General features: G+C 45.5%; 1 long non-coding RNA gene across 1 annotated transcript; it reads right to left on the bottom strand.

Moving 5' to 3' along the window:
* Positions 1 to 1,156: 1,156 nt before the first annotated feature.
* Positions 1,157 to 4,088, bottom strand: LOC135821188 (uncharacterized). The gene is made up of 2 exons (XR_010554313.1): positions 3,687 to 4,088; positions 1,157 to 1,956 (listed from the first exon to the last, which is right to left on the bottom strand). It is a non-coding gene; the product is annotated as an uncharacterized LOC135821188 (long non-coding RNA).
* Between the last annotated feature and the right edge of the window lie 4,432 nt (positions 4,089 to 8,520).

Raw genomic sequence — 8,520 nt, 5'->3', positions numbered from 1 at the left:
ACTCAGTACTTTTTTGCTAGATGGCCAGATTTACTAAGGGACGTACCGGGATGGTGACGGGAAAAGATTGGTCAGACCAATCGATCGATCACAGGCCATGCAAAGCTACCGAAGGTTAGGTCCTGAATGTCCTGTACACGTATACTGAAGTCTGAGTATTTCTGTGGTGGAATGGCAGACCAGGCATGTAAGTATAAATCAAGTGCTCGCGCTATCGTGATGATCACTGGATGTCGAGTCCCCGGTACCATGGTGTACATACTCATACTGTTGCATTTTGTACAGCATCTTGTTCATGTGCTTTTTTTTAAACATTACTGAGCTATTGACTATTGTTAACCTCTAGATCTGTTCAGACCTACGTATAAAAGTTAAAAAATATTATAAAAGTGAAAAAGCTTATAACTATAATTATTATAGAAAAGAAAAAGGACCAAGGAACTACAAGTTACGCCATAATGCCCACTAACACCACCAGTTACTAAACAATCAGGCCATGCGATAACAACATTGCACGACACTGACCGACGCTAGAGTTGATAGCCAGTTAGTTGTGGAACGTCAGTACCGTCGGTCAGTGTCGTGTAATGTTGTTATCGCATGGCCTGATTGTTTAATAACTGGTGGTGTTAGTGGGCATTATAACGTAACTTGTAGTTCCTTGGTCCTTTTTCCTTTCTATAAATTTATCCTTGGCTCTCCAGCTGAGTCCATGCTTATAACTATACTTTTGATTTTGTGGGAGGGAGCCCATCTTGTACATGTGTCTGTGAGAGTGCACTTGGATCAGGGACAGATGTTCTGGCTGCTGGTCTGCAGACCTAGCAATGCAGAGTGCGCTGACCTTTCGCGTTGAGATGCTGTAGTTTTGTTTTGTTTTGTTTTTGTTTTCCAAGTATGGGGTATAGTTTGTTTTCCAAGTATGGGGTATAGTTTGTTTTCCAAGTATGGGGTATAGTTTCAATTAGTTTGTCTGTGATCATAGTACAGTGCTGGCAACTGAAATCCAAGGGGGTCGGATTTCAGGTGCCAGCACTGTAGTTGAAGTTCTGCATAGCCTGTACCACTCTACACTATAAGTAGTGTCTGTACTAGTAATGTAGAGATATGGCAATCAGCTACTCTAGATGATCAGCCGGGACAGCCACGGAACATGTAAACTATAAAAAATTATATTAAAAATTAATGGTGGTCACAGTGTATTGCAGAAATCTCAGCAGCCTCTCAGCAGCTAGCCTCATAATCTAATCCCAGTGTAAAACAGTATCAGCAAACGACAATGGTGAGCAAGCATTTAGGACAAGATAACGTAAAAGGATGTAATCATGATCAAGTGCTAATGCGGGACGCAGCAGGAGAACATAGCCGGATAGGGCACGTCTGTGTGTGTGTGAGTGTGTGTGTGTGTGTGTGTGTGTGTGTGTGTGTGTGTGTGTGTGTGTGTGTGTGTGTGTGTGCGCAGTGTGCAGTGTGCACTGTATGGGATTTGGATTTGTCTGACACTATTTTCCAGACGATGCAGGGTCTTCAGGTAAGGATGTCTTCTTATCAGTTTTACTATGCCGGTGCGTGTACTGCTCACTGAGTGGTTCTGAGTGTGATCTCGACCCAGGCAGGGCTGCCGTCTGATCCGGTTGATGATGGTGGCCTTCTTCCAACTTGCCCATGTCATAGCGGAAGTTATTGACATGGTCACCAATGTGGCGCAGATTCTTCATGACAAGATGCACATCAGGGTGGTGTGGATTGTTCTCGGGAGTGTAGTCCTTTAGCGTCTGTATACGCCGCCGTGGCGTGACGTTTGCAGCGTTGGCCTGAGCTCCGCCAGTATCTGCCTCAGGTGTGTCGTTGGCCTGGCCAGGGACATCACCTTGTCCCGGCTCCACACGCCTATCCACAGCGTCGTCCACTCCTGCCTCAGCCATTTTCTTGCGAGGTGCGCCTGCCTTAGAATGCCTGCACAATACCAATAACAAGCAGAAGGAAAGATCATGTGAAAACAAGATCCTTACATAAGGGGCCATCCGTACATATAGATATTTATCACATGTCAACTGAGTGCTTCCTTGGATCGGGCCAATCACTGATCTGTATGAGCGGGCAATAAATCAGTCCAACGCCCGCATCCAAAGCCCGTCGTCCGTGACAACCCTGACAGTGAGACTGGACGCATGAGATCTACTCCGGGATGTGAACTTGGTGACTGTGTAACAGTGCAGTGTACATGTGAACGCGTGTTCGAAAGTGGCGATCTCAGCTTCTCTTTTTCTTTTCTTTAAAGTGTTGCTGCACACGAGGTCGACTTTCTCCTTTAGTTTTGATTCTTTCAGGTTTAAATAGTGTATTCAGTAATGTTAGGCTGAAAGTGATAAATCCATTATGGCATGGTTGGTCCGGCGGGCAATAAAGGATTTCCGGTGCCCTTCAAGTGAGCCCTCGGGCCTAACAGTTACGGCCCTCTGGCTCACTTGTCGGGCACTGAAAATCCATTATTGCCCGACCAACCATGCCATAATATACTTATTTAGAAACGAAAACTAGTCGTATGGTGGTGGGGGGGGGGGGGGGGCGTGAGCGCCCGTTCGTTTCTCGAAAAATATCGATGCACAGTTTGTATGTGCGGGCACATGTCCAGAAAAAAATATCGATACTATGTACCGTTTGTATGTGTTCGTTTTCAGGGGGGGGGGGGGGGGGGGTTGAAGAGAAATGACTAGTTTTCGTTTCTAAATAAATAGTTTCGCAATCTATACCTTCGCATGCAAAGAAGCAAATCCACACAATCAAGAAGACACTTCCTTTCATCTATCACGTACGTGTTTGTACGTGTTTATGACACAGATGCAAGTGCACATCTGCAATCGCACCTCTTGCCGTCTTGGCTTGAGCTGTACAGTGTGTGCCATACTTATACATGTACCTGTATGACTTGTACATGTACATGTACCTGTGCATACGGTTTACGACACACATTATTATTATTAATGCAATGAATATAACTAAATGCGCACTCATATCACAACCATGGGGACGAATCATGTACATGTATTCCAGAACGTTTTCTTGTCATTATTATTATTATTATTATTATTGCGCACACACTCATGGCCAATGCCAATCAAGGAGGAGGTGAGGGCGATTATAGCCAGCCATGGCAAAACAAAATGAATGTGCACATCTGCCATCGATATGGCACATTGAGCGCTTTGGATTTCACATTTGGACCCAGGTTTTATAATTCTCGAGTGAACAGAATGAACGGATTGCGGCCATGTAAACAAACGATATGTCAAAATCGTAAAAGGGGATCCCACGGACCTAGCATGGCGTTATACATCGAGTGGGTCAATTCTGGAATTAGCAATTCCGCCCTCTCTTCAGAATTGACGGAGGATTGACGACGGAATTTGTGTAATCGAACGGTGCATCCGCCATAACTTCTAGAATTGACCGAAATGTGTGTAATCGAACGCGCCCATTGTGTATGCAAATAATTATGTGTACATCTCAGATGATCTGCAATCAATTTCATATTGCATATTAAATGTGAAGATCGGATATAGTGACTTTATGTTCTCTCCCGAAGGAGTGTCGTTATATCCAATCTCCACTGTAGTCTGCGCTACCATTAGTAAATACACCGGTATGGATAATAGTGGCCAGAACATGTAGCCAGAGATTATTACCGGTGTGGTGCTGTTTAGCGAGAATAGCAGCCTCAGGTGTACCTCCGACCCGGTATTGATCAGATCCGAGAGTTGTTCGAAGAAGAAGCGTTGTGCCGTGTGGCCGGTTACGAGAAGACTCGTATCGTAGTTCTAATCTATGTGCAGTAGCACAGTCACTAGGCTGCTTAGGCGCTAGCAGTACCCTCGCCAACTAATACTGTAATACTTGTCGCAGCAGCAAGCGAGCGTCCAACCTTTAAGCTCCCATTTTGCACCACCCAAACTACAAGTACTCAGTAGCCAGAGCGCTAGCGATCGCTGCGAACTAACTAATAATAATAATTATACCGGTATATTATTATTACTTTTGTCGTTTCGATCTGCCTTTTTTCTTCAACTACTAGGTAGAGGAGACGGCTCGATACCGGGACGTTTTGACAGCCAAATTTGTATAGACCCAAACCGATCATCAGCGTTGATTTTTCACTCGAAATATGTTTGTGGAAGGAAACTGGCATGTTGTAGTTTGCTCTGGGGCCAGAGTCAATCGAACTGAGCCACTCCTTTGTGTTGACCCATTGCCTCCAAGTTGCCCAATTTTTCGCTTCAAAAAAGTTCAAATCAGAGGTGGCTCCAAACCGGACACGTTTTAGAGTGCACGTCAAATTCACTCTGGGTCTGAAATTAGGTAATTGCTATCGCTCCACGACGGCCAGTATAGAGTAACAATAAGCCTTGTGTGTGCTTCCATTAGTTTTGATTGGTATGCGGTGCTTTATTGGCGAGAGGCGAGCCGCTGTTTACCTGTGACAAGAAGTTGATTTTTCGAAAGTCGTAAAACTCAAGTCGCAGTGCGAAGCAACACGTCAAAAACTCACCTGCTTGATATGGCGCTTTTGGTCATCGCAGAGCCATGAAATTTTGGCTCGGAGTATAACACATAGTAGTCTCACTGTGACATATTATGTTTTCTAATCAAAATACCAAGAGAGAAAGTGAATATTGAGTCCGTTCCGGTTTGCAACCGGTGTCCTATTTGAAACCGTCCCCTCTACTATACTCCAGTACGTGCACGTGAACCATGTGACCAAACAATGACCTAAGAACTAACTTTGACGTCTTTGTGCACACTTTTTTGTGTACTGTCCATATCAGTCTACACCATGTACCAGGCCAATTGTCTTCTGTCTTCGATGAACAATGGTCTGTGTCCCTGTCACACACTTCCAGACTGGCATGGTGTCTTGTGATTGTTTGAAACTTTCTGCCAGGGAGTCCCTGGTTTCTGCCTTCAACAGTTCAAGTCAATGATTGTAATATGGCCAGGGAGTGGCGTAATGTTGGACCACTACATTACTAGCTGGAATTGTTTATTTGTGAACGAGTTCAAGTCGGTGTTACGGTTACGTGAAGTCGTGTAGCAAGCGCTACGTCGACCAAAGTACGGTAGCAAGGTCACCGAGGTGCTGCTATTTCCAAAATACTACAGAAGTCCTAACTCAAACCCCATTGAAGCCGCCGAACGTGCCGTTATGTATCGGTGGATTTTGCTTGGGCAGAAGCTACTCGCTATCCAGGATGATATCCGTCAGCAACTTCTTCGTCCCCGCTTGGTACATGGTGGATTGCACTTGGCTACACGTGACACCCGGTACCCCGCCACGTAGATCTACTTATAAAACGAGCAGAAGTCCAAGTATATTGTGCAGGTAGGAGAGAGAGAGAGAGAGAGAGAGAGAGAGGCTTGAGGAGAGCCGTGTTCGTCCTCTAGTATGGCTGTGACACGCCATGACGATGTTGGAGACACCCCGTCACCAGCATATTCCCATTTAAGCTATACTGATGACATGATCGTACAAACGACCTGTAGCTATGCACCGGCATACGTAACATCGTTGATAGAAGTCTTCGCAGTCGCACTTGGTGATGCTGTAGTGTACACGTTCATGAGTTGGACAAGAGTACGCAGTTCATCATTGACGGTACATCCATTGACTGTACATCAGTTGAGTGTACATCCTCAACCAGGCAGTGTGCGTATTCAAGCCATTCAAGCACTTTACATTTCAGTGCTATGGTTCACACTGGCCATGACGAAGAGCTGAACGTAACGAAGTGCATGGCTCATGAAGGCAGAGGCGTGCCAGTTTGCTGATGTTCCGGCAGCTCAGGCCTGGACGAACTTGCACGTTCCGCCGGAATCGTCGGGCGCAGCACCATCACTGGTGGCATGCAGCAGGAGCAGTGCACCAGGCGCAGACTTTTATCTATGCCTTCACCGAACCCCGCTACAGCATGAGCGTGACCTCTACATCATATAGACGCACGCATAGAGTTATTGTCTGGGAGCAAGTCGATGTGCATATACATGTAGTTGGTAAGTGAACACCACTGTATGCTATACACCAGGGAGTAGTGAAATACCATTATTTCACTACTCCCTGCTATCTCTTAATCCGGCAAATCCTACATGTAGGATTTCAGCCATAATTTTGTACTTCGAAGGTTGAGAACTTCATCATGAACATCTGTTTTCCTTTGTTTTAGCCTTATATGGGGTTGCTGTGAATCCTAATATGGGTGTCCATGTGTTGTGCAATCTTAGAAATGCCATGTGGTGATTTTTCACTCCAATTTTGGAAGAGAGGTTTGGTCAAAATTGTGATCCTACATGTAGGATTTGACATCTAGTTATTGTTTTCTGGATTTTCTTTGACCATGCCGGGATGATCAAGAAAGTGATGGTGGTGGTAGTGACATAGATGTCATTGATACTGGTGATCAGGACCACAGAGAACATTGAGCAGCAGCCAAAGGTGTACACTTGTACCGGTACAGATATTGAGGCTATGCAAATGATGTCATGGTGGCGAACTGGCGGGTTCGCTTATGGGTGCTAAATACAGTGTGAGACGGCGGTTTTGCTTGAGCTAGCGCATCGCAGTTGTGCCACGGCTTTCCCAAAGCATCTCAAAATGATCCGATAGTGTAACGTCTATATAATACGTTACATGCCCTGTACTCTGACGTCACGTTGTATACTCACTGGTGACTCGAGTATTTAAATTTTTTTCTACATGTAGCTAGTTTGTCACATTCTCTTTGAGGAGAAAAACCTGCAGAAAATGCAGCAGATTTGTCCTACAGTAGAATGCAAATTATCCGAACGATCAATTGTCCAAACTGCTTCGTTGCACTGAACCGAAGGGACAAACGTGAGTTTTGCTGATCTTCCCCATGCAAATAGTGCACATACAGGTTGCTGTCATAAGGTATCCCCATGGCATCATTTCAAGGAGCTGAAGTGTGTCTAATCAAGTTCTGTGGTACTGCCGAAGAAGATGAGAAATGATGAAAAGTTAGGGGTGGGGGGTGCATCTTTTAGATTCGTATGTGGCCGCTCTCTTATCCGCATATATGTGCTCCGCATCCCAACCCTCTGTAGACAGCCTAATTATTTTTTTAAACATGAATAATGAGTATTATCACATGTCACGTGAGTGTTTCCTTGGATCGAGCCAATCACTGATCTGTATGAGCGGGCAATAAATCAGTCCAACGCCCGCATCCAAAGCCCGTCGTCCGTGACAACCCTGAGTCTGAGACTGGACGCATGAAATCTACTCCGGGATATGAACTTGGTGAATGTGTACAGTGCAGTGTACATGTGAACACATGGTGGAAAGTGGCGATCTCAGCTTTTCTTTTTCTTTCCTCTCAAGTGTTGCTGCACACGAGGTCGACTTTCTCCTTTAGGTTTGATTCTTTCAGGTTAGTGTCTTCAGTAATGTTAGGCTGGAAGTACTAAATCCACTATGGCATGGTTGGTCGGGCAATAATGGATTTTCAGTGCCCTCCAAGTGAGCCCTCGGGCTCACTTGGAGGGCACCTCGGGCTCACTTGGAGGGCACCGAAAATCCATTATTGCCCTCCCAACCATGCCATAATATACATGTACCCTCGTACTTGGGTAATGAGTGACTCGTTGGAAGCTTGTACACGAAACAAAAACCGATTTTGTTTCGTGTCGGAATTGTGTCATGCATAAAAGAGGTTTAGTGACTCGTGAACAAGGTGCACTTGGGTTGTATGGCGCACGACGGAAAGTAAAACAGCAACAGAAGTACGGGACAACTGTGCGGGTACTATAAGGATAAGTGTTTGTAGATCACAGAAGAACCTTGACTACCGGTCACAGCGCTCGATACACAGCGTGCAGAGCCTAGTACACACGAAAATCCGGTGGAACAAAAAAAGTGATTAAATGTCTCTACTCACGAGTTTCATGCTGAAAAGCAATCATCAGGAGACTGGGGCTATAGTCGGGGTTGTGTGGTCTTATTCACTATAGGTGTCGTCCCATGGCAGGTATGCAATGCTAGTGTTTCAGCGTGAAGGCAGTGTAAGTGATCAGTACAGAACTATGCGGGTGTCGTGGGGATATTATGACACCAGCCATGACGCTACCGGACGGCGGGGCAAAGGAGAATACAGGCAAAAATGCTAGTCATGCCATTTTGGCTTGGTGAGAGTTGGCACCAACTCGGGGAGGGCGCTGAAACACTAGCATTGCATACCTGCCATGGGACGACCACCGGATTTTCGTGTGTGTTTGTAGATCATATTTTCTTGTTTTGCTACGGTGGACTAGTACCAGTATCCTTGTTTGATAGCGCGATCTCTTAGCTGTCCACGAATCAAACAGCCGGACTCTTGTAAACGAATCCAGTCTAGGAGATGTTGGTGAGACTGTAACCCAGACCTGACCCATCGATTGGTCTCAAATGAGTCACTGAACCTCTCTCTGTCAATGAACCTCTCTCTGTCAATGAACCTCTCTCTGTCAATGAAC

Source organism: Sycon ciliatum, chromosome 1 (genome assembly GCF_964019385.1).
Source record: "Sycon ciliatum chromosome 1, ocSycCili1.1, whole genome shotgun sequence".
Classification (NCBI taxonomy): Eukaryota; Metazoa; Porifera; class Calcarea; order Leucosolenida; family Sycettidae; genus Sycon; species Sycon ciliatum.
The sequence above is the reverse complement of the archived record's forward strand: the minus strand, read 5'-3'. Positions and strand labels throughout refer to the sequence as shown.